Genomic DNA, 27,251 nt, shown 5'->3' with positions numbered 1-27,251 from the left:
GCCATGAATGTACATAAATGACACCCCCAGAGCACGTAAAACAGGACAGAGGTCTGAAGAATAAGCTCTACAGTCGTCTAGTAGACCCTCATCTGCACTGTTTGAGTAAACGAAGATAGGCCACTTACGTCCTCTGTTGTTATTGGATATGATATTAATGTATCGGGTTTGAACCAATGGTTTAATAAACTGATGGAGTACGATACAGTGAAACTATTAAAAGTATATAGCACATGCATTTTATGGAAGAACCAGACAGAGCTGTTCCAATGGGTCATCTTTAATATACGCAGTCACACCGTTCTGAAAATATATTACGACACATCTCTACAGAGGCACGCTCAGTTCACATTACATCAAACAAATTGTGTTGACATGACAACAAGTGGTACGGACAGATACAGCTTACGAGAAATAGCCGGTCACAATGGAGCTGGTTTAGCTAGTAACATTCAGTTAAATAATGCTGCATTCTATGGCACCTTTGCCATCCTGGGCACCGTCCTGTTTGGGACAGAGGATGAGCTTTTCACTGTATTTACAGCCCAATGCGATTGGTCAGCGACATATCTTACGGTTTAAAACACAACTGTTTCATGGGCATTTACAATACATCAAAATGCTAATACTTTCCATTACATTTATTTACTCGGCTGTTAAAACATCTATACATAAAGCTATATAACTGTAAAACAGTAGCTAGTATTGTTGCACTACGGTTCACCCCTGATAAAAAGCATATGATTTTAATATGGCACCAACACACAAGAAAGAGAACTGCACAGCGACACACAGGAAGTCTATGATACACAGACACATGCTTGGTTTATGGAGAGAGATGATGTTGAGACTATCTCCCACTGTACTTCACTGTAGGCTTAGGTGTAGTATAGAAGCGGTAGTTGTGGTAATAGCAGTAAATAGGAAGACAATCATCTGTATCCCTACTGCTAATCTTGGGAAGAGAATTGCATTAACTGCACTCACACACTATAGGGTTAAGGGTCAACTAATGAATGTGCCTCTTTTCTCATTCTCTGCAGCTTGCTTGATCTCTAGCAGACTCATACACATCTGAGTGCGCCTTCACAGTTTTGCAGGTCTTTCTATTATTAACAGGGTTGCAGCATGTTTGATCAGCTAACGGATTTAAAAAACTGAAACTGTATTAATAAAAAAAGAAAAAGGGTTGTCCTTATTACTGTTGTAAAGACACATCTATAATAATATCAGTCCTCATTGTTGTTCTCCCACCACTTGGGGCTGACAGAACACAGCAAAGGTGAGGGTGGAGGTTAGGGTGCGATGGTGGGGTAACGGGGGAGGTCCATGGCCTAGTTTCCATGGTTACATGGACATGTGTTCGGGGAGAACGTAGGAGATGTCGTCCCAAGGGTGACGGTACAGACCCTGTTTCAGCCTCTTCTGATCCAGGTAGTGTCCTGAGGGAGAAGTAGAAGCGTAGGTAAGTTTCCAATTTGAGCAATATCATATTGCGTATCCTCCGCTCCTTACATCACAGCCCCTTACCATTTCTAGGGGTCAAACTCATCAGGGTCATTACCACTGACCCCAAACTCACCGATGAAGCCCATGCTTCGCCCCAGGACAAAGATTCCATTCAGCGCTCCGATCTCCACAAACTCATCAGCCTCGTCCCTGAGGGAGAAGACAAACACCGGGGGACAATGGTGAGTTGATGCAACACTGAATGAAGGCAAAGGCCAACAAAAGGACAGCCGGATGACCCAGACACAGTAGTACAGTTGCATTGTATAGAATGTCATTGACGGGAGTTAAATAGCATAGGCTTTACCTTGTAAATCCACCACAGTTCCTGAGCAGGTCCACAAAGGCTACTCCGATGAAACCGTCCACATTCAGGATCAGGTTGGGTTTCTGAAACCGCAGCAGAGAGGAGAAGACATGGTTTAGAACAGATGATCCCAGTGGGGTGATCCAGGGTGCAGGAGAGGATGACAGGGTTAGTACCTTGGCGGTGGTGATCTTCTCTACATCCATGGCATAGTCCAACAGCTGGGTGGAGGGGAAGTTCTTCTTCACAAAGTCCTTCAGGATCTGCACCCGCATGTCTGGGTTGTTGATCTGAAGCGCGCACACACACACACACACACACACACACACACACACACACACACACACACACACACACACACACACACACACACACACACACACAGTAAAAAATATGAAAGACACGGTATCCAAACAGACACAGGGACGGTGCTCACCGACTTGACTCTGTGTCCGATGCCCATGATCAGGTTGCCCTCCTTCTTCATCTTATTGACAAACTCCATGGGCAACATGCCACTGTCAAACGCCTTGCTGAACTGCTTGGCTGCAGCATCCAGGGCCCCTCCGAACCGGTCCCCCTGGAAATCACACATACAGAAAGAAACACTCAAATAGAGACACATGTCAACTACCAAAGCTCAATTAATTAGAGGCATTATCTTCAGAAGAGAATACTCTGCTGGTTGAAGTGGGCCTAAGAATGTCAAGGTTGACTATGTTCTTACGATGGTGAGCAGGCCAGAGGTGAGGCTAGAGATGAGGTCTTTGCCAGCACGGGCACACACGATGGTGTTGTGGGCACCGGAGACGGCAGGACCATGGTCAGCAGTCACCATCAGACACATTTCAATGAACTTGGCAGCATAACTGGGCAGCCTTGGGGCAAGGAGGGAGGAACAGAGACATAGAATTGTATTCAAATTCAATTACAATAGTGTATGTTTTATGTGAACAATGGCAGTATTATTATTATTAACTGTTTCACGGTTTCATGTTTTGGGGGACAGACGTGTACCTCCTCTGGAACCAGAGGAGTCCCAAGGTTCCTCCCAGGCCCATCTCCGACTTGAACACCTCAGTGATGGGCATTCCAGCGTAGATGAGCTCCTGGCCCCGCTCATCACAGATACTGGTCATAAAGGAGGCTGGCTTACGGATCAGACCCAGCTCCTACAGCATAGAGGGATAGAGAGAGAGGGAGGGAGTCACCACACCCTCCCATTGCTCTCCATCTGTTTCAGTTTAACACAGTCTGATGTGGTTCAGTGAAGTTTGCCTTATATGGAAGTCAATAGCATTGTCCAGAGCCAATAAGAGATGCTGATTCACCGCTTAACTCAAAGGGTACATGAGCTAGCGTGGCACTGACTGGTTGTCATTACTCACCCGGGCCCAGGAGTAGTCCATTGGCACAGTGGGAGGGGGCACCTCCATAGCTGGAACGATGACTCCTGTGCCAACGAGGTCATCATACACTGATCTGTACATTAGGATGGGAAACTTCAAAATCACATCAGTGCTTTTGTACATTTATTAAAAAACTGTCAATCTTATGTTGTGGCTTGGATGTATGTTTTTCTAAATCATATCAGTGTGTGATTTTCTGCACTGACTTGATGACATCTCCCAGCTCGTCAAAGCTCTTGGGTACGAAGGCTCCGGCCTCCTTCAGAGCCAGGTTCTTGGCCACGGCTGTCTCTGAGGCCTGGTTGGCACACGCTCCAGCATGACCAAACTGGACCTACAGGTGACAGACCGGGTCAGCATATCATAGCAGACAGTCACCAACCCCATAACCAGACTAGAGGTCGACCGAGTAATGGGAATGGCCGAGTATTTAGGACCGATTTCAAGTTATCATAAATCGGTAATCAGCATTTTTGGACACCGATTATGGCCGATTACATTGCACTGTACGAGGATACTGCGTGGCAGGCTGACTACCTGTTACACGAGCGTAGCAAGGGGCCAAGGTAAGTCGCTAGCTAGCATTGAACTTATGTTATTAAATTTTTATTTTTTTTAACATAATCACTAGTTAAACTAGTAATATCATCAACCATGTGTAATTATCTAGCTTGTCCTGCGTTGCATATAAATCAATGCGGTGCCTGTTAATTTATCGAATCACAGCCTACTTCGCCAAACGGGTGATGATTTAACAAGCGTATTCGCAAAAAAAAAAAAAAAAAACCGTCGTTGCACCAATGTACCATAAACATCAATGCCTTTCTTTAAAATCAATACACAAATATATATTTTTAAACCTGCATATTTGGTTAATATTGCCTACTAACATGAATTTCTTTTCTACTAGGGAAATTGTGTCACTTCCCTAGCGTTCATAGTAAACAGAGTCAGGGTGTATGCAGCAGTTTGGGCCGCCTGGCTCGTTGCGAACTCATTTGCAGCAATTAATTTGCCATAATTGTACATAATTATGACATAGCATTGAAGGTTGTGCAATGTAACAGCAATATTTAGACTTGGGATGCCACCCGTTAGATAAATACCGAACGGTTCCGTATTTCACTGAAAGAATAAACGTTTTGTTTTCGAAACGATAGTTTCCGTATTTGACCATATTAATGACCTAAGGCTCGTATTTCTGTGTGTTATTATATTATAATTAAGTCTATGATTTGATAGAGCAGTCTGACTGAGCGGTGGTAGGCAGCAGCAGGCTCGTAAGCATTCATTCAAACAGCACTTTCCTGCATTTGCCAGCAGCTCTTCACTGTGCTTCAAGCATTGCACTGTTTATGACTTCAAGCCTATCAACTCCCGAGATTAGACTGGCAATACTATAGTGCCTATAAGAACATCCAATAGTCAAAGGTATATGAAATACAAATGGTAGAGAGAGAAATAGTTATAACATAATCATAACAATAAATTATTAAAATACAGTAGTTCAAGCAAACAGAAGATAAACATTTACAACTATTAGGAAATACACTGTGGCCAGATGCTGCCCTACAACCTAAAACCTTTTAACTGGGAATATTGAAGACTCATAATAAAAGGAACCACCAGCTTTCATATGTTCTCATGTTTTGAGCAAGGAACTTAAACATGAGATTTTGTACATGGCAAATATTGCACTTTTACTTTCTTCTCCAACACTTTGTTTTTGCATTATTTAAACCAAATTGAACATGTTTCATTATTTAATTGAGACTAAATTTATTTTATTGATGTATTATATTAAAGTTAAAATAAGAGTTCATTCATTATTGTTGTAATTGTCATTATTACATGTATACACACACACACATATATATATATATATATTTTTTAAACAGCCGATTAATTGGCATTGGCTTTTTTTGGTCCTCCAATAATTGGTATCGGCGTTGAAAAATCATAATCGGTCGACCTCTAAACCAGACCCCTTCTTCCAGTATGCCTGTCCTGCAAGTCTCTGATATCAATCCAATGACTCTTCCCATCACACTCACCTCTGAGGAGAACATGGTGGCACAGGTCCCGATGCACCAGCTCACCACAGGCTTGGTGATCCTGCCTGACTTGATGCCCTGGCAGATCGTATACTCCTCTGTGCCGCCAATCTAGAAGGGAGACCAACAGTGCTTTAAAAAGGAAGTCCACACCCACACACACTTGCAGAGGTGCCATCCAATCATGGAATTAGTCTGGTCATAAATGTCGATGTTAATTAGCTACACTTGATGAAAATAAACTGATTGCGTTAAAAGGATAAGGTTTATTTTTCGATGGTTAGTTTACTCAGTGGAGGGGGCCCATTAGCAGCAATGATGTGGACGGGGGTGTGTGTGTGTGTGTGTCTCTTTCAAAACCACACCTCTCCCAGCATTACGATCATCTCTACCCCTGGGGTGTCCTGGTACCTCAGCACATGGTCTGTGTAGATTGAGCCTGGGTATCTAATGAAGAAATAAGCATTAATTATACACACATCAGTAATCTTATCCACCCCATTCACACACAGCCATTCTATTACCGGTCTCCTCCAATGGCCACACCCTCGTAGACTCCGTCGGTGGTGCGGGAGATTATATTGTTGAGCTCGTTGGACATGCCTCCAGAGCGGGACACGTAGGCCACACTGCCTGGCCGGTACAGCTTAGAGGCCAGGATGTTATCCAGCATGCCCCCTGTGTTTCCAATCTTAAAACAGCCAGGCTTGATCCCTCCAACCTGGCCAAGCGCACACACACACAGAGTTAGATATGATACTCTTCTCTACACCCTTAAAAAGCAGGCCTCACATACTGTAAGTGAGGGGTATAGAGTAGGAGGGGCCTACCGTTGCCGGGCCGATGATAGTGATACCCTTCTCGTCCGCCCTCTTAATGATCTTCCTGGTCTGGGCTTCAGGGATGCCCTCTGCTATGATGGCGATGGTGTGGATCTGAAGGGGTGGGGATATGAAGAATTACAGTCGGTCAGACCTACGGCTCTCTCACCATTAGATGACACCTTCTGGATAGCATGGAGGCGCTACCAACCTGCGGGTACTGCATGGTCTCCATGGTGCTGTCGAAGGCAGAGCGGAGCGAGGCGAAGCTGATGAGCACGTCCACCTCCGGGTGTTTCTTCATGGCGTCGCTCATGTTCTTATAGACAGGCAACAGGATCTCCTTATGGCCCCAGTAGAACTTCTGCTTGTGGTCCCCACTGGAACACACAGACAGTCACAACGTTGAGTTATCGAACGATGAACCAGACAAATAAGATAAGCACGTGTGAACGCACACACACACACACACACAAAATCGACCATCAAAATGCTTGTTATTTTCAACACCTCTCTGTGGTCTCGGGGCACAACAGTTAAGAGTGGTATACAGGAAGTAGAGAGACAGGATGTAAAGAAAGAGACACCTACGTGAATGGGTAGACCATGGCAGACACAGAGGGCTCATCCCTGGAACAGGTGTAGTCAAAGTCCAGCATGCCCTGCACGGCCCGAGTCTGCATGCCCCACACGATGGACTTGGTCTGCTTGCTGAAGAGGGTTGACGCCTTGACTGCAGGGACAAGGAACACACAGGGGACAAGGAAAGGGAGGGAAAGGTTAACTACAAAATGCAAAGTCACTCAAACAATGAACAGAGGTTTGGCGTGCACACACACTTAATCAGAGGGAGAAAAATAGCTTGATCTCCTTATTACCGCACCAGGAGAGAAAAGTGCTTTTAACGCACTACAGAGAGGTATGAGCTTTAAAGAAGTCATATCCTGCTCTGCTAAGAGGTGTGAGACCAGGGCACACAACATCAACAGAAGACACATGGCAGGGCAAACAGTTATTAGACAGTGAAGGAACCAAACGCTGAGAGCCAGCCGCTGACTGAGTCATCACAACCGACAGGAAACTACAGGGGTTAGTGAGACAGAAGCTGAACCCGCAACCATACAAAACATGTTATCACTGTATATTTCTGGATGTCAGAAATTCCCCTTTAAGAACTACAAATGTGATCAGAAATGTAGTCGCCTACACATCAATAATGTCCAGGGTTGTTCCCATGGATGAACCATTAGAACACCATAGAAATAAAAGCCCGACACATGAGAGGAGAGGACAGGAGAACATGACACAGCTCGAGGGCTTCACAGGGGGGCTAGGGGGAGAGCAATGTCCCAGGCCCACCCTAGTCAGTCTGTCTGACAGGGGAGTATCCTACCTCCTGGACTGTCTGACGACGCCTGTCGCTCTGTGGTGCCACAACAATAAAACAAAACAAAAATCAGAAACAATATACTCAATGTTATTACATTCAGAATGTGTGTCGATTATGCCCTCTAAAAGGGAAGGTTTTTCACAACAGATCCTGGGCTGATGTGGGCTGTGAAAACCCTAATGGCCACCAGGGGGAGCTGGGAGACAAACTCACATTTTATGAGAGCAGTGGTTCTCAAGGAAGCCTCTTGCTACCAGGGTTGGGGTCAATTCCATTTAAATTCTAGTCCATTAAGAAAATAAAAATGTGGAATTGGAATTTTCCTAATTAAAAAGCATTTTTAGAGAATTGAAATGTCAGTGTACTATCTGAATTGACTGGAATTTAAATGGAATTGACCCCCAACCCGGCTTATAAAACTGCATTCCATTACTTTTACATAAATACCTGAGAAGCATCATTCTTACGTTTCCCGTGTGTGTGTGTGGTCTCATCGAGGAGCTCACCTGGAGGGGCCCCTGACTTGGACTTCTTGGCAGCAGAGGCCCCGGGGCCAGCCTTGTTCTCAGAGAAGGAGGCTGTCCTGCTGGAGGCTGGGGTCTGGAGAGGACAGAGGAGAGAAGAGACAGGAGAAGAAGGGTTACATTCTGTTGAAGAGCTAATCAGGTTAACACCAGCCCTGATGCATACATGCCTTTCTAGAACAGGCTCGATTTGAATGACTTGCCTAAAAAATGGTAATGGTTTTATTTGTGACAGTGCCACATTACCTGCATAGAGAGGGAGAGTAGCACGGTGCAAGCTTTACAATGAAGCCTTGTGTGATAAACCTGCAGTGATGCCAGCTGCACAGTAGGGCCCTATGTACACACTATGTCTATGGCACAGCAGACTCATGTGTTGAACCTGCTTTAAAAACAAACAAATCTACATGCTGGGCCCACACAGTTTAAATTCATTCAAATTCATTAAAATGACATTCCGTTGAGCTGTGTTTAGAGTGAGATGGGTGCATTCCCCAGGAAGCCCAAGCGGCACCTTTGCAAACCTGTGCATTTGCTGCTTTCATATTTTTGCCCATCATCAAATGGACGTGGGCCCCATTCCCATAACACACTCGTGACCACGGACGCATCTCTCTGAAAGCCCCTGGTGCAGCACATTATTAATGGAGCCCTGCAGGCTACAGCACAGGCCTAGTGTTTTGTCTCCTGGCTGCTATTTAAAAGCAGAGAAGCATACAAAGCCAGGAATTGCCCTACACACAAAAAGACGCACCTCAGATGACCTCACTGTGCCTGCATGGGAAACACGTCACTGTGAATCTCAGTGTTTGAAAAAAAATGATCACTTTTTAAAATGTTCATATTTTTGATGATGTCATCGGGTATATCTTAAAGCCCCCATGCAGTCTTTTTTCTATATCATCACTGTAGGTCTAATAAAACCACCGTGTGTTTATATTTCATGAAAATAACTATCATTGGAAATGATTTATTTTCCTGAGCCTCCTTTTGCCATTGAAATGCTCGGTCTGACGGTGCGGGCGTGCTGATACAAATGCTAATATATTTACCTACACTGATCAGCAGATGGGCTGGGCTCTAGAGTCTAGATGACCCTACCCCGCTTACCCCTTCAAAGTAGGAGGATGCATATGCAAATAAATGGTGATTGGTCATCGATCAGAATAATCAGATTATTCTACCTGAACAGGCTGGAATTCCAGGCATTTTCTCTCTCCAAAATCTCTTACATTAAAAAAGGCATTATCATCATTTTCACAATTTCAGAGTGCTATTTTGAGCTAAGTGTGGAAATATCATAAAAAAAACAGCAACATCACATTTTTGACTGGATTGAAAAGTGGTAGAATTGCCCTGTAACCAATTATAGGCCCAGTGTAACCTACCGATGAACTGGCACTGGAGTTGAGCAGGAAGTTGGCGGTGTGGGCGGCGACGGGAGGCTCTTTGGGTATTGGTCGGTGGCCCAGGCCATGCCGACAATGGCAGTCATGTGAGTCTCTGTGCCGAAGACATGGATGGGGATGCCAGTAGTCTTACCTGTGGAAACATGGCACACACACACAGTGAATGTCTTCAGAAGGTAGAGTATGTCAATCAAAGCTAAAAATAGCATTGGCCTGACCTTTTATCAGAGAGGAAATTAGGAGAAATACAAGACCATGAACATCTCTTGCAAAAGGAACCTTTATCTATTGTGGAGCTACTCACCCACTTCGCCCATGACCCTGAGGCCTTCCTGATAGTTGGGGCCCCCACGGCGGACAAATATGGTGATCTCATGCTCCTTTATGGGGCCCTGGTAGTCCCTGATGGCCCTGACAATGCCCTGGAACAGAGACAAGCGAGGATCTCAGAGTAGCCTAACCCTATGGGAATCTAAATCACAACTGCTTCAGATAGTGTTCAACTCGGTGGATGCATTTTTAGATCTACCTTAAATGTGGCTGCAACGTTAGTGAAGTTTGCAATGCTTCCTCCGATGATCAGGACTTTTCCGTCGGGGTGTTTCTCGCGGGTCATCAGGGACAGGATGGTCTTGGCATAGTCATAGGTCTGCTGTTCGCTGGGCGCTCCCGAATACTCCCCGTAATTGGCCAGCTCGTCAACCCCACCCAGGTCACAGATGGTGTCACTGTGTGGGATGGACCCCATTGGATAAAAACACAAACACAGGGGTGCAGGTAAAATATACACAATCACCTGAAGAAAGCACCTACAGTATACTGTACATTCAGTATAGTAGTGCATTGTGAAAGTTTAATTAGATCAACCAAGTCCCTCTCTCCAAGTCTGTCAACACTGTTAAAACAATCTATACAGACACTAGTCCAATCCACAGAAGCATGCAGTCGCAGTAGGTGTGTCTGTGTACGTTACGCCTCATGCCCCTGGCAGACGGAAGGCTCCTCATTCCTCCAGACTCTCGTTAAGATCGGGTCGCTAGATGATCTCATTTAACTCTCTGCTGAACAAGCAGCAGCGTCTGACCTCGGCTGCGCCATCAATCTGATTGTTCCATCACCAGCTGGTGCACACTCCTAATGCTAAACCCAATTACAGCCGAGGTAGCGTAGCCTAGGAGGCAGCCAGAAACTAAGCTAACAGGGCCATCAGCAACACCACAATGAAAGAACATGGGAGTGTGTAGAGAAACTCCAAACATGTTATTAGTAACATTGTTTGGCATGCTGAGGTGAAGACGCATGGCTCAGATTGAGACCGTGTGATTGGTGACTCTACCTGTAGACGACGGAAGCCCCTCCTCCTGCCACCATGGTCCAGATTCTGCCACGGGGGTTGAGCAGGGTGAGTTTGAGACTGGCACCACTCTTGGCATCCAGGTCAGCAATATAGGCCTCCTGCAAGAGCCAAAGGGGAGGTTAGCTGAAGGTCCTGTGGGGGTAGTGGGAACGCAGTGTTTCTGAGGGCAGCAGTAAATCAGGTTTGAGCACCACTTCATTAGGCTGTAATAATCCACTCATGTTGTTTCCTTTTCAAACTCATTTTTATCCTGCTTCAACGACAGAGGATAAAACATCTCTGGTAGCCCAGGTCCACACGTTCAAATATCAGTGTTTCTCCTCAGATTCTTTTTTTAGTATGTGCACCTGTTCATGTGGATGTTCCTGTGTGGTGAAACACGCATCTGACACTATTGAAGAGCGGTAAAAAAGGCGGTAAAAAAACAGCTTGCTGCCAATCAGAGCTGGTTGCTTGTGACAGCGAGGGACACAGCTGGAGACACACCCAATCAAAGGCCCCCGCTGGTCCCGAGGCTACACCAGAGACTGACAACAGCCCAATTAAAACGGGCCTGTCTGGTGCCTACAGCACCCAGACTGACCCTCTGTCTCAAAGCAGCTCAGACCAGCCAGAGTCACACACACACAGAGAACCATTAACCAAAAAGCCAAAAACAACTAGCAAAACACAAGCTAATTAAATCAACAATAGAAGACAAAAACCCTGGTCAAACATTTTAAATCTAGACTGGGCCATCAAAATGGAAGACAGAAGATCTAAGTGTAGAATAACAACAACAACATCTAATGAGGTCACAACATCCCTGTTGTCAATGTAGCCCTACACCCCGACGACCATTGCTACTGGGGTGTGTTATGGTATCGTCACGGAGATATGGTACTAACTCAGTATGAGTCAAGGCTCAGAGTCACTCCCCTAGTCCCTTTCCTGATTAACATCTCTCTCAATAGCTGGGACAGCCAGAGGACTCATAAAATAGTCATGTCGTCGTCAATAAATGGGAAGGAACTAAAACCTTTATCACTACGGGTCGGGTGTGCATCTAGTCAGCAAAAAATAACTAATGAGGGAACCAGATATAGTATGGACAGCTGGGATTTTTATGCAGATTAACTTAGGTGGAGGCTTGTTTGAAAATATATGTCAAGTCTTTATCAGGGTTGGGGTCAATTCCAGAAGTAGACTGAAATTCAAATTATTTTCAATGGGGAAAAGGTTGAATTGGATCTATTTTCTGAATTGACCTTAACCCTGGTCTTTACATGACACACAATTACTTGTAAAGCGATTGTATAATATTTTAGGACTTCCTTGGAACTGCCCTTTTCCTTCTAGTTCCTTCGAAGTAACAAAATGGACATAGCAGCCTCTGGCTAGCAGTCAGGTGATTGTCCTCACCTCAGGGTAGGCCTCCCTGCCAAAGGGTGGAGGGAACTCTACGTCGCCCCACTTGGCCTTACAGAGGTAGTCCGCCGTGGCGTCGATCTTAGCCGCCATGTCCAGCACAAACACGCCATCCTTTGTGACCACTGGGAGAAGGAAACGGAGAGAGAGACACGACACGAAAGGCAAAGAGTAGCATGTTAGCCCGGGGTATTGAACAGGTTCAATGCAGAAGGCAAAAGATCCTCTTTTTGACATTGATTTGGCTTCTTCCACTGTGTTTGAATCAGAGTACAGCTCTCCATCTGTACCTCACTGCTTCCATCCAACCTAAGTGGATCTGTTCTGGGGTCAGGGATGGTTGGAAACGGCACGGTTTTGTTTAGGCAAACACTGACACGGCGTGTTCGTTTGTGTCGTTTCCACAGAGACCTGCTGGTCTCCAGCGGTGCCACTGTGGGGGTGATCTCTAAAATAGAACGCAGGGGAAATGAGAGAGGACCATGTCCACCCCCAGGGGGAGTCCTAACCTCCCAGGTCCCTACTCACTCTGCAGGAAGGGGAGATTGGAGAGGCAGGGGGTGTGGGGGAGACATCAAAGCAGGAGGGGAGGTCTCAGCATCCCCAGTCCTCTCCCCTCCACAGGAACAGCTGCCACAGGGCATATAACCTGGTACTGATGACCAACTACACCCTGATAAAACACACTGCAGTCACCAAACAGCAGGAACATGAATTATTGAACGAGTTTCTTCCCTCAGAATTAGAATGTTGCAATGAACTTCTGCTCCTCTATATGTTTTCCTACAAGGAGATGTTTTTAGATTCTGTCAGATCATTATATCCCCCCCTCAAACCTCTTAATTCTATGACAAAATGACAAGGCTGAGAGTGTATGTCTGGATGAGGGAGTCGTTCAGAGCATCATGTTTAGGCTGTGGTAGGAGGTTGGTAGGAGAGTTGGATGTGGTAGGATTGTATGACCGGACCTACCCAGTGGGTTGATCTCAAGGTAGGTGAAGTATAGGTCTTGATACAGGTTGAACAGTCCAACGATGAAGCTGGCCAGAACCCTGCAGGAAGAAATAACCAGCCAACAAGTTCAACTGTTTAATAGCCACACCTTAATCGTTTAACTTTCCCTAAGATACAGACAGCCCCTTTCTCTTCCTCATTATGTGGAGAGAAATAAATATGATTCAGTGGAAGATCTGTCAACTAACTGACTGTTCAATCTAACTAATTTCCCTTAGTGATAGCACTTTCCTTTAAAAATCAGTGAGTCACACCCTTTATATAGCACTAAATCCATAAAAACATGGGCCAACATTAATAAGGAAGAAGTGAGGGAAAGAGGGAGGGATGGAGGCAGTTATGGAGGAGGAGCCAGCTCTTTTCCACTGCACCTGTAAATTAGCTGGTGAGCCTCGCTACAACGAAGGAAACATCTACATTACTCCCGCCTCCTCCTGTCAAAACAGATGGGTGAAGGGCTGTGGTGGGGGCAGTATTTCTTCCTCTCTCTGTGCCTGCCTGTCTGTCAGCTGTGCAGGCAGCTCTGTGGCCTTGTGACCACATCGGTCTCCTGTCTGTCAGGGGGGCTACTCTAGCTGCCAGGAGAACACTGGCCTCAAGGAGGGGGGTCAGGCACGACGCATCACACCCACAGTGACTAAGCTCCTCTCCTACTGACAGGTTCTAATGGGGCTAGGGCCACCGCTCCTGGATCCAAAAGGAGACAAGAGGGGAAGGGGGGGGGGGGGGTGAACAGTGCAGAGCCGCCTCCCTCAATGTCAGCCAGGACCGTGGGGAGCCCAGCCAGGCCCTGCCTGCCTTCACAGAGAGCGGTTTCGAGTGAAGGGAGGTGGGTCACTGTATCACACCCATCAAAATAAACGTCAGGCTCCAGGAACGTGCTCAGAATAAGGCTAAGGAGAAAGGATGGGGTGATCGAAGAAAGGCGAGCTCATAGAGGGAGTATGTCATTTCTCTAATGGAACTCCCCCCTCCTCCTCCCTCCAGCATTATTAGAGTACCTCACCATCGCTTTCCCCTCTCTGTTTTGTAGTGAGTGGTGCTGCCATCGCTTTACCCTCTGTTTTGTAGTGAGTGGTGCTGCCATCGCTTTACCCTCTGTTTTGTAGTGAGTGGTGCTGCCATCGCTTTACCCTCTCTGTTTTGCAGTGAGTGGTGCTGCCATCGCTTTACCCTCTCTGTTTTGCAGTGAGTGGTGCTGCCATCGCTTTACCCTCTCTGTTTTGCAGTGAGTGGTGCTGCCATCGCTTTACCCTCTCTGTTTTGCAGTGAGTGGTGCTGCCATCGCTTTACCCTCTCTGTTTTGCAGGGAGTGGTGCTGCCATCGCTTTACCCTCTCTGTTTTGCAGGGAGTGGTGCTGCCATCGCTTTACCCTCTCTGTTTTGCAGGGAGTGGTGCTGCCATCGCTTTACCCTCTCTGTTTTGCAGGGAGTGGTGCTGCCATCGCTTTACCCTCTCTGTTTTGTAGGGAGTGGTGCTGCCATCGCTTTACCCTCTCTGTTTTGTAGGGAGTGGTGCTGCCATCGCTTTACCCTCTCTGTTTTGTAGGGAGTGGTGCTGCCATCGCTTTACCCTCTCTGTTTTGTAGGGAGTGGTGCTGCCATCGCTTTACCCTCTGTTTTGTAGGGAGTGATGCTGCCATCGCTTTACCCTCTCTGTTTTGTAGGGAGTGATGCTGCCATCGCTTTACCCTCTCTGTTTTGTAGGGAGTGATGCTGCCATCGCTTTACCCTCTCTGTTTTGTAGGGAGTGATGCTGCCATCGCTTTACCCTCTCTGTTTTGTAGGGAGTGATGCTGCCATCGCTTTACCCTCTCTGTTTTGTAGGGAGTGATGCTGCCATCGCTTTACCCTCTCTGTTTTGTAGGGAGTGATGCTGCCATCGCTTTACCCTCTCTGTTTTGTAGGGAGTGATGCTGCCATCGCTTTACCCTCTCTGTTTTGTAGGGAGTGATGCTGCCATCGCTTTACCCTCTGTTTTGTAGGGAGTGATGCTGCCATCGCTTTACCCTCTCTGTTTTGTAGGGAGTGATGCTGCCATCGCTTTACCCTCTGTTTTGTAGTGAGTGGTGCTGCCATTGCGTTAAACTAAAGCTGGCTGGCAAGCAACAACAGGTTCCTTCTCTAACCCTCCACTTCTCTACCTCAGAATGAATGTACCAGAAATATACCTTCCATTAATCTAGTATCCTGTTATTTTAGTGTGCAAAGTAGAATTATGTTTCTAAATGAACACACTGTCTCGCGCCACTCACTCTTTTATGTCTGCAGCGACATGGGTCAGGAGCTGTTTCCTCACTGCGTCTTCGGTCAGCTTCTCGTCCACTCCTACCAGAAGCTTACTGGCCTTAGCATCCACATCCCCCACGTCTACCCCTCCTTCATGATGGAACAACACGTAGTCTCCCTCCCGCGTGGCATAGATACACACGTAGAACTCCTCTTCCTGAGGGAGACACACACAGGTCAGTTATAGACAACCAGAGACGTGTACGCCATAGAAGCCATTTTGTTCAAGGGATAATTCACTCAAGCTATCTTCAGGGTTTTCTGTACTTAAAAGTACTCGATCTTGAAAACTTGACATGCATCACTGTTTGGGATGACATTAACAATGGACTAATGAACAAAATACTTAAGTATCATTTTTTTGGTGAACTATCCCTTTAAAGCCATTCCTTGAGATTTGACATGCTGTTTAGTGAAGGCGCGGTACCTCACACAGCTCATGAATAAAATTAAAGTCAGTTGGAAAACCTGTTCGGCTGCAGTCCTCTGAGAGGAAGCTAGACTAGAGAAATCGCATGACGTAGATAGTTTTACCTGCTTGTGGGCTACGAATGGCTCGATGAGGAAGTTCTTCAGGATCCCCTTTGCTTTTCCCACCTGAGAAACACATACAGCACTTATTTAGTAGCTCAAACAGACATTGTGTTGAGGAGAAATATAGAACTTCTGAAGCAAAAAGGCTACATTTAAATTTGTCAAAACCATCTTTAATTCCCACAGGAGACTACAATGCTATAATGACTATTTCTCTGAGCAGTTGAAGTGAGCCAGCTGTAGCAAGTCTGGAGGATCCATCATAACGCAACAATGCACTTGTTTACAGGTACGCCCTGAGGAGAGAGAGCGAGAGAGAGAGAGAGAGCAAGAGAGAGAGCAAGAGAGAGAGCAAGAGAGAGAGCAAGAGAGAGAGCAAGAGGCTATAAAAAGCAGTATGAATGAACACACCTCAAGGCCCCAAAGTGAACACAAAGTGGCCATAGAGCAGGCACAAACTAAATAATCAGGCCACGTGACAAGAAAGTGCCGTTGAATAAAGTCTGAAAAAAGGAGGCTCACACTGACAGAAGATGACGTCCACACAGAGCAGCAGTCTAGTATAGTCATAGGTGGATTCAACATGGAAAGGAGAGCTCATTTAGCTGGCTGTCACACTGCCTGTGTTAAAAGGTCCCCAGGCATAAAACAACCATGGACTGCCCGGGAGAGCAGTCAGCCGACAGAGGGGAAAAAAAAGGGAGAATAAGAGAAGGTTGACATTTCCGAGAGATGGAATAAAAAGGACGGCCTCTTTTCTCCCGTCGTCGTCCATCTGATTAAAGACGGGCTGAGGCCAATTTAGACTGATTTAATCTCCATACTGTTCTCTCACTGCTCCCTAGAGAACGAGGGAGGAGACAGAGGGAGGAGACAGAGGGAGGAGGCGGCGGCGGAAGAGAGGGACAAAAAGGTTGGAGGAATATATTGATTAAGAAGCTCAACAACAACAAAAAGTAGGAAGGTGAAACATGATTGAAGTTTTACACAAACTTTAAAAGTTGTGATCAAAAAAGGGTCAAATTCAACTGATATGATGGATAATAATAACCACGGACATTTTAACACCCATTTGCCTGGAAACACAAACTATCCTGGTCACACCCGATCACTGGAGGGAAGCTATAGAGTCAAAGACTGGGGGAAATAGCCAGGGATGGAGTCATCTCAACCTCTCGGAATAGTGATTTGGTAAGCTGGGGAGAAAGAGTGATGGGTTGTGAGAAGAGAGCGAGAACAAAAAGTCCAGCTGACAGACTAACTTGTTCACAGTGACTGAAATCTACCCCACCTCTTCTCTCTAGTCCAGACACAACCAGTCTCTCTCAGACACACACATTACAGAATGTCATTCACTTACATAAATAACTAACACATACTGCAGTGTAAAACCCAGTACCACCCTTCCCAGACACATGCACACACAATAATAAGTCGCTCTGGATAAGAGCGTCTGCTAAATGACTTAAATGTAAATGTAAATGTAATACGCAATATACAAACACACGTACACATGGATTCTGTGTTTTAGATGTGGTAGTAGAGTAGGGGGAACACACCTAAATGTGTTGTGAACTCGGTTGTGAATGTATTGTAATGTTTTTTTAAATGGTAAACCGCCTTCATTTGGTTAACCGCCTTCATTTGGTTAACCGCCTTCATTTGGTTAACCGCCTTCATTTGGTTGGACCCAGGAAGAGTAGCTCCTGCTAAGGGGGAACCATAGTAAATACAAATACACTAACTATCCCATATACAGCTATCCATAAACACATCTAAGCAATGAAAACACACAACATATTGTGAAACATGTTCTATAACAAGTCAGCCAGATTCTAAATTAACAACAGCTGTCCAAGCCAGTCAGAATAAAATAATCCGTCCAGATAGACACCATTTTAAAACCTGTGAATTAATTTATTTCTTATTTATCGTCTCCAGCAGCGACTGATGTTCTCTTCTAAAATGTCTGTCCAGTGATCTATCCAACACACACGCTCCCTCTCTTAGCCCATGGTTTATGAAGCACACATACATCTATGTGGCACACAGAGTGATGGACCTACTGTAGCGTGCTCGGCTTACACCGAAACCTGTTTACTCACAGGCAGGACTCTCCGTTTCGGCTGACTGGCCTGATTGACAAGCACCTGACCGAGAGCTGATTAGCAATCTGTACAGCTCTGGAGGCAGAGTTAAACATACAGCAAAACAAAAACACACATAACTTGGATGGGTAGTACTCGTGGGCATGGGAAAGAGGGGATGAAGAGAGAAATAAGAGAAAAGAGAGAGGGCTGAGTGGAACCAAATGCTCTGCAGGAGACGGAGTAAACAGTGAGCAGAGTGAGAGTTCACTACAGTGCAGACTGAAGAGCCTAGCAGGAATGGGTCAGAACCTAGCTGTAGGTACTGTATTTAGGAGGATCCACTTCAGGATGACTTGGTGTGTGTGTGTGTGTGTGTGTGTAATGACTTACCATGGTCTCTCTCATGAGGTGGGTCTTCAGCCACTCTCGGACACCTTTCAGGTCCAGGTTGACACCCACCAGTCCCAGCTTCCCCCGCCGCTTGATCAGCTGGTCTGGCTTCACTACCAGCCGCTATGGACCAGACAACACAGTCCAACTGTTAGCATCACAACACCAGGATAATGGACATAAAGTGACTGTGATTTAGTGATCATCCTTAGACTAGACTACCCATGACAGGATAATGTAGTTAGCCTCACATTAACACATTGCTAATTTGTTGTTTATGATAACAGGCTATATGCCGACGATGACGTTTAGGTGTGGCACAAACGGGCGAGTACACTTCAGCATTTGAAGCCCATCTTGAAGAGAACCACATCTGTAGATCAGGAGGTAGGTGTCCAGGTCCTCCCTCAAATCAAAGTGGATTGGTAGGGTACACAGATTTGCAATGTCGCAGGTGCGGCGAAAATGCTTGCGTTTCTAGCTCCAGCAGTGCAGTAATACACACATAATGCAAAAAAAGTCAAAAAGAAATATCAGAAGGAGTCTGGAATATTATATATAATATGGGACTCCCAATCATGGCCCGTTGTGACACAGCCTGGAATCGAATCAGGGTCTGTAGTGACGCCTCTAGCATTGAGATGCAGTGCCTTAGACTGCTGGGCCAATCGGGAGCCCACTATATGAATCGAAAAGGTGTGTACAGCAGTAGTTATATAAGCTGAGCCTTGACTAGAATACAATATATACATATGAAATGGGTAAAACAATATGTAAACATTATTAAAGTGACAAGAGTTCAATCACTCTATGTATATAGGGCAGCAGCCACTAAGGTGCAGGGTAGAGTACTGGGTGGTGGCCAGCTAGTAACAGTGACTAAGGTAGTGGTGACTGTTCAACAGTCTGTTGGCCTGGAAATAGAAGCTGTTCATCAGTCTCTCGGTCCCTCCTTCCATTCCTCTGTCCTCCCCCTTCCCCCTGGCTGCTACCTCTCTCGGATCAATCAGAGATGGAGAGAGAAGGGACTTGTGAGATTCGAGCCATTATCATCTGGAGTGCTGCCAGTAAAACCAGGCAGAGGGCCAAAGGCAAAAGTTAATGTCATTCCCTAATCAATCCTGTCACGTGTATCTAGGCCTACACCTGCCCTCCTCCATCCTTCTCCTCCCTTCCATACCTCACTGCATCCAACTTGATAAAGCACTAAAACAGCCTTCCAGGTGAGTGAGACAGAGAGAGTGAGTTTTTCCCCTCGGAGATGAGTCATACTGTAATTATATTAGGAGTCTGGGAGAAAGAGGGGTCTATCTCTGAGGTAATTATGACTGCTCTTAAAAGAGTCTCTCTTCCCATTGTGGATGTCCCTTTTTATTCCTCATGATTCATTCCGATGACGACGTTCATTCTCCTCTACATTGACTTTGCTTTGTTTACATTTTACAGACAGAAGAGTGTCTGGAGTGAACATGGGCCTGCTAAGGGATTGTGTCTGCAAAAAAAAAATGTTAGCATTTCACGCAGGCTGCAGTCAGGGAAGGTAGCAATTGTGATAATTATGGAGTCAAATTTATGACGACGATGTGGCCAAACTGAATCTACTGCCCGCAATGTAATGTAATCCTTGTTTTGAGCAAACATTGAACCTTGCGTGGATCAGTCATCATTATGAAGAAATAGTTGATGTCTGAAAAGACAGTCGTGCCATTGACCATTGGTGTTTGAATGACATAAGAGCTGCTGTTAAGATATAGGTATTAGGTTGATATTTGTTCCCCCCCCCCCCAAAAAAAAAATGGGCCTTCGATGGGTCAGTTATTCCTTACCTCAGTGAGCAGCCAGGGGTGGTCCTGTGCCAGCCGGTCAAAGTCTGTCTCAGTCGTCACGTTGGCATAGCGGAACCGGTTCTGGACAGCTGCAGATGTACAGATATACTTATAGAGGAACTCCTTCCCCGTCTGCTCCGAGATGGCTTTGGCTGACATGGTAGATCAGAGAACAGTGGTCTGAGAGGAGAGAGAGAGAGAGACAGGTCGAAAGAGAGATTAGGTAAACCCGTTTATAACCACAAGTGCATACCAGTACAGGGTGACTAGCTTAAGTATAAGATATTCTAGTTATGTTCCCAAATATGACACATCAGAGAGGATAGGCCTACCTTTAACAACAGCCAGCCTCTTACATTATAAAATGGTATATACTGAGCTATTCATTTACACATAAACTGCAGATCAGAGGTCTCTATCTACGTTGTAGGATCTGCCCAGTCATCTCCCTTGTCCAGGCAGCCAGTAATGCTGAGGCTAAGTTGATTAGCCCAGCTCTAGGATCTTCACTCTAATGGAATAATGGACCCTCATCTGGCTACCTCACAAAAAAAACAACAAAATAAAATAAAAACAGGTGAACCCTGAGACAGACGCACAGCTTTACATCACCAGACAGCACATAGAGGGGGCCTGGAGTTTGTGTAGAGGACAATACCCAGACACACGACTAAACAACCTTCAGAGAGGCTGATGCATTGCTTTCTCAAACAAACAGAGAAATAATCACCCACACAGACACACCTTGAACCTACTGCTACTAAATAAAAGGGTGTAGTCACTGTTTGTAGAGCTAGGGATAAACAGTTGGTAAAGGACATCACACCAGAAGGAGAGGACTCTCCTATGAACTACACATTATGAGACGTGTCAGTGTCAGACGTGCAGTCTCATACACAAACAGGATGAGCCTGATGGCCCGATTGTCAGACTACTATGATGTCATGGTCACGTGTATAAACCCTGTAATGGGTGAAGGGTCGTCCTGGTATGACGTAGTGACCTGGAAGTCCATACTAGGGATATTCCCAAGAGACTAATCAAAAGGCAGCCGTCTGTCAGCACACATGTATAAAACAAATTATAAATGAGATATTTGGAGGGTCAGGACAAAGGATTTGATCATTTTTGCAATAATTAAATGTTAATTTAACAACGCTAAAGTTTGAGGGGGACATTTGCACATTGAATTAAACAAAAACACCAAAACCCAACAGGATGTGTAAATCAAATTTTGTTTTCCTTTCATGGCAAAGACAAGGGTCGTGACCCTTACTGGCATCCTCCTGCTAGCTTAAATGAAGCCATATGCTAAATGGGACAAACTCAGTTTCGATTGACTAGTCTACTGGGACCACGTCAGTCCGTCAACCTAGAAAGGCCTTAATCACTCCCTATGTTGCCTCTGCAACAGAACATTCAATATGTTTGAATTTGAAAAGTAAATGTTCATTAATCAGGAAGAAATCATTATGGATATGATACAGAAGAATGTGGTACTTGGATGTCCAGACTCACAGTACCAACCGTGACCAACCTCCAGCCTCCACCACACCACCTGCCCCCTCTTTATCCCCCAGCCCCCCTCTCTTTCCTTCCGACAGCAGAATGTTGCAATTCTTTTGTTATTGATCTGGCCTTGGTTTCCTGCTACACTCACTTAGAGCGTTATCATTTATTTCACCACAGACCAGATGAATAGCAATAATGAGAAATGTGTCCCGTTACTGTGCTGACACAAACCCACTCAGTCAGTAGTCTCTGTAATATCACTACTAAGGCATTGACAGTAAAAAAACAAGTTGCTCTTAAGTATTCTTGCTCTTGGTGTCCTTCATCAGATAAAGAGCCCTGTGGCCTCCTGAGTGGTGCAGTGGTCTAATGCACTGCATCACAGTGCTGCGGCATCACTACAGCCTGAGGTTTGATCCCAGGCGGGTGTTAAGAAGCGCAGCTTGGCGGGTCTTGTTTTCGGGAGGATGCATGACTCAACCTTCGCCTCTCCCAGAGCCCAAAAACAAGATCGTAATTGGATAACATTCAGATGTCACGGAAAAGGGGGTCATTTTTTTTAGATAAAGAGCCCTGGTATCTACCAGATAAGGCTTTGCTCTGGGCTGCTGCCCTGCTAGACCTTGATTAGATAAATGAATGGAGGTGGTGTTGGAGCATCTTCAGTATTGATCCCTCTTCCCTTTTTCCTGAGTCACTATAGCTCTGGTCCGAGGCCAATAGAACACAGGAGGGGAGGAGACAGACTCACTACAGTATATCTGTCTATTTCCCCTCTGCTAGCGGCTTGTCAGCGCTATGAAATATCCAACACGTATAACATTGGTCAAGAGCGGTTGAAGCGCAACGCTTGTAGACTGCTATATGAGGCACACAAAACGCAAATGAATGAAGGCACACACCAGAAAATATGCATATCACACACACTTATCAAAACCACAGACACCTACAGCAGAAACACAGGCTTCTTCTTATCAGAAAATCTGATCGCGCTTTTCACAGAAACAGAATTTGTCTTTCACAGTACTGAAGTCAGAATGCAATTAACCTTAACCTGGCCTGGTCCCCTACACCTCCGGATTACCTTCCCTTATTACAACAACAAAAAATATCTGCACCTGGCTCTGACAGGTAGAAATGACAAAAATACCTCAGTGCTTCAAAGAAGCATCTGTCTGCCTGCTAGAGAAGATATCTGGTCTGGACAATGTACTTGGGAAAAGCAAGGAAGTGGTTTCAAAAAAGCAAGAGCTGTGTTTTGAGAGTGGACTAAAAATGCATGATGTGTCAATTAAGATTCTCAAATAATCTTATTCCAAAGTTTATTAAAATGCATGATCACTTGAACATTCTGATTTAAAAAGAAAACCTAAGGCAAAGGTAACTGAACTAAATGACGATTGCCCCGTATCACTCACTTCTGGCATCATGATGTGCTTAGAGAGACTAGTCAAGGACCATATCACCTCCACCTTACCCGTCACCCTAGGTCCATAGACGATGCAATCACCATCACACTGCCCTCTCCCATCCGGACAAGAGGAATACCCATGTAAGAATGCTGTTCATTCTACAGCTCAGCATTCAACACCATAGCAACCTCCAAGCTCATCATTAAGCTTGAGGCCCTGGGTCTGAAACCTGCCCTGTGCAATTGGGTCCTGGACTTCCTGACGGGCCGCCCCCAGGTGGTGAAGGTAGGAAACAACACCTCCACTTTGCTGATTCTCAACACTGGGGCCCCACAAGGGTGCGTGCTCAGCCCCCTCCTGTACTCCCTGTTCACACATGACTGCGTAGCCAGGCACGCCAACTCAATCATCAACTTTGCCGACGACACAACAGTAGTAGGCTTGATTACCGACAATGGCAAGACAGCCTATAGGGAGAGGGTGAGGGCACTCAGACTGTGGTGTCAGGAGAACAACCTCTCACTCAACAAAACAAAAGGAGATGATTGTGGACTTCAGGAAACAGAGAGAGCACCCCTCTTATCCACAGACATGACAAATCAAAGTTTGTTTGTCACGTGTGCTGAATACAACAGGTGTAGGTAGACCTTACAGTGAAATGCTTACTTACAGGCTCTAACCAATAGTGCAAAAAAAGGTATTAGGTGAACAATAGGTAAGTAAAGAAATAAAACAACAGTAAAAAGATAGTGAAAAACAGTAGCGGGTCTATATACAGTAGCGAGGCTACATACAGACACCGGTTAGTCAGGCTGATTGAGGTAGTATGTACATGTAGATATGCTTAAAGTGACTATGCATATATGATGAACAGAGAGTAGCAGTAGCGTAGAGGGGTTGGCAGGTGGTGTGTTGCGGGACACAATGCACATAACCTGGTTAGCCAATGTGTGCCTGTAGCTGGAACCAATGTGCGGGAACCTGGTATGTACATAAATGTATAGTCATATATGACTGTGCATATATGATAAACAGAGAGTAGCCAATGTGCGGGAACACTGGTTGGTCGGGCCAATTGAGGTAGTATGTACATAAATGTATAGTCATATATGACTGTGCATATATGATAAACAGAGAGTAGCAGCAGCGTGATGGTGTTGGAGTAGTGCCTGGCCATGCAGTCATGGGTGAACAGGGAGTACAGGAAGGGACTGAGCACACACCAATGGGTGTTGAGGATCAGCGTGGCAGATGTGTTGCTACCTACCCTCACCACCTGGGGGCAGCCCATCAGGAAGTCCAGGATCCAGTTGCAGAGGGAGGTGTTGAGTCCCAGGATCCTTAGCTTAGTGATGAGCTTTGAGGGTACTATGGTGTTGAATGCTGAGCTGTAGTCAATGAATAGCATTCTCCTATAAGTGTTCCTTTTGTCCAGGTGGGAAAGTGCAGTGTGGAGTGCAATAGAGATTGCATCATCTGTGGATCTGTTTGGGCGGCGTGGTGAAGAAGGCGCAACAGCGCCTCTTCAACTTCAGGAGGCTGAAGAAATGTGGCTTGTCACCTAAAACCTTCAAACTTTTACAGATGCGCAATTGAGAGAATCCTGTCAGGCTGCATCACCGCCTGGTAAAGACAACTGCACCGCCCATAACCGCAGGGCTCTCTAGAGGGTGGTGCGTTCTGCACAATGCATCACCGGGGGCAAACTACCTGCTCTCTAGGACACCTACAGCACCAAATTGTCACAGGAAGGCCAAAAAGATCATCAAGGACAACCACACAAGACACTTCCTGTTCAACCCGCTACCATCCAGAAGGTGAGGTCAGTACAGGTGCATCAAAGCTGGGACTGAGAGACAGAAGCTATTTTTCAATCTCAAGACCATCAGACTGTTAAACAGCCATCACAAACACAGTGAGGCTGCTGCCTCCATACACACTTGAAATCATTGGCCACTTTAATAACATGGATCACTAGTCACTTTAAGAATGGGACTTTAATCATGTTTACATATCTTGCATTACTCATCTTATACCATCTATTGCATCTTGCCTATGCCGCTCGGTCATTGCTCATCCATATATGTATATATATTCTTATTCAATTCCTTTACTTAGATTTGTGTGTATTAGGTAGTTGTTGTGGAAGTGATTAATTACTTGTTAGATATTGCTGCACTGTCGGAACTAGAAGCACAAGCATTTCACTACACTCGCGAGAACATCTGCTGACCATGTGTATGTGACCAATACAATTTGATTTGATTTAGTCAAAGACATGCCATAGACATAAAGACATTAAATAGACATAAATAAATGATTCATTCATTATGATTTACATTTTACCAGAATGAAATAGGTGAAAATTATTAAAAATGGCAATAAATAACTACATTAAGGGTAATACGGCAATTTCTAAACAAATAAACATGCTTTTGTGGCATTAGACCAGCCACAGCCCATGGGGCGACACATTTTAAAATAAACTATAGTAAGCTATGCCGTGGCCACAATAATTGTTTCATAATGTCTTCATTCTTTATGAATTCAAGACTGGTACTGTTGATTGACCAGTTCAACTCGTCCTGTCTCTTTCTTTCCCTTACTCAACACACACACTTTGTGTTAGCTTTTTTTTTTTTACTGCGCACGTTACACTACTTTATGTAACTTTCAAGTCAGCTTTCAATTACTCTTTGCAATCTGTAAACATCGAAATGCATCTAGATATAGATTTGTCTCACCTTTATATCTTGAGAGTTGTGGAAAATATCTCCCAGGTTATGTGTTGAGAAGATATGGATCGTTTCGGATGTGAAACGATTTCAGCCGGCAATTCTAGGAAAGGGACAGTTTGGCTAAAGATACTGCTAACTGCTCCTTGTGTCTGTGGTTTAGCTGTCGGCGTGGACCACTGACGACACTTCTGGGTTCTCCTCAGTTTTCTCCCCTCTTCCTATCTGATGATAGACTTGGCTGATATATTCCTGCTCTCCGATTGGGTCACACCACCCCATGGCTGTTGCTTCATAACGCTCACACCCATCTCTCGTTGAAAGAACCGACTTCGCTATTCAACTGTAGGACACCGATTGGCTGGCATTGTCTGTTTAGTATTGTAGCCAATCAGAATGGAATCATATGATCATGTATAAAAGATAGTAAAATTGTCTCCCTTTTTCAATTATACTAATAGTTAATAATCTGAGTACATTCTGGCACAAGTGAACTGAAGTCCATCTACATTAAGGCTATTTATATTTCCCGTTGCTCTTGGCCTTGACCATATGTAGATAAATACATAAACATGTAGCCAATGATTCACCAAAGGCATTTTCATTCAGTGGCCTTGAAGTAAATTGTACAAACTGCATTATTGTGTTTTTTTACCACTGGTATTTTTATTCTTATTTGTGTGAATCCCAAACTATTTGTTTCTTTGTTTGATTAAACAGGATACATTTTTTTTTGTTCTAGTAATATTTGAAGGGGGGGGGGGGGTGCCTTATGCGCCTCAGGGTTTTTTTGGGGCTCCATGCAATCGGAGATCCTTGAGACGTCCAAAAATGCACACCATGGTTTGTGATGCTCTGTCTTTGGTTATTGAGAAGACTTTGAAGCCGCCGGTCGGCCATTTTGGCACTCGCCAGTAGGAGCAGTACTCCATAGGAATACATTGAATTCTATTTCAATTAAATGTTTCAAGGAAGAAAATAGCATGTATTTAAGTACTTTTTTAGTTGTAGTGGGGACAATAACATTAGTAATCTAAAAAATATATACTTTAAGGAAATGCTTTTATATATGTTTTTATTTGTATGTTTAGCTCACATAATATTATTTAAAAGTATGCATTAAAGTGTCTTTAATGGAATAACTGTGGCAAAACGAGTGTAGACATTAATAAATGCATTTTATAGCTTCCAAAATATATTTTACAAAGGTGGGGGAGTGCCAAGATGGAGGCAAGGAGGCTTCAACACAACGCCCCTATTAA

General features: G+C 45.0%; 1 pseudogene; it reads right to left on the bottom strand.

Moving 5' to 3' along the window:
* Positions 1-262: 262 nt before the first annotated feature.
* LOC123999626 lies at positions 263-26,260 on the bottom strand (annotated as a pseudogene).
* Positions 26,261-27,251: the final 991 nt, after the last annotated feature.

The sequence above is a fragment of the Oncorhynchus gorbuscha genome, linkage group LG16 (assembly GCF_021184085.1).
Source record: "Oncorhynchus gorbuscha isolate QuinsamMale2020 ecotype Even-year linkage group LG16, OgorEven_v1.0, whole genome shotgun sequence".
In the NCBI taxonomy this organism is placed as follows: Eukaryota; Metazoa; Chordata; class Actinopteri; order Salmoniformes; family Salmonidae; genus Oncorhynchus; species Oncorhynchus gorbuscha.
The sequence above is the reverse complement of the archived record's forward strand: the minus strand, read 5'-3'. Positions and strand labels throughout refer to the sequence as shown.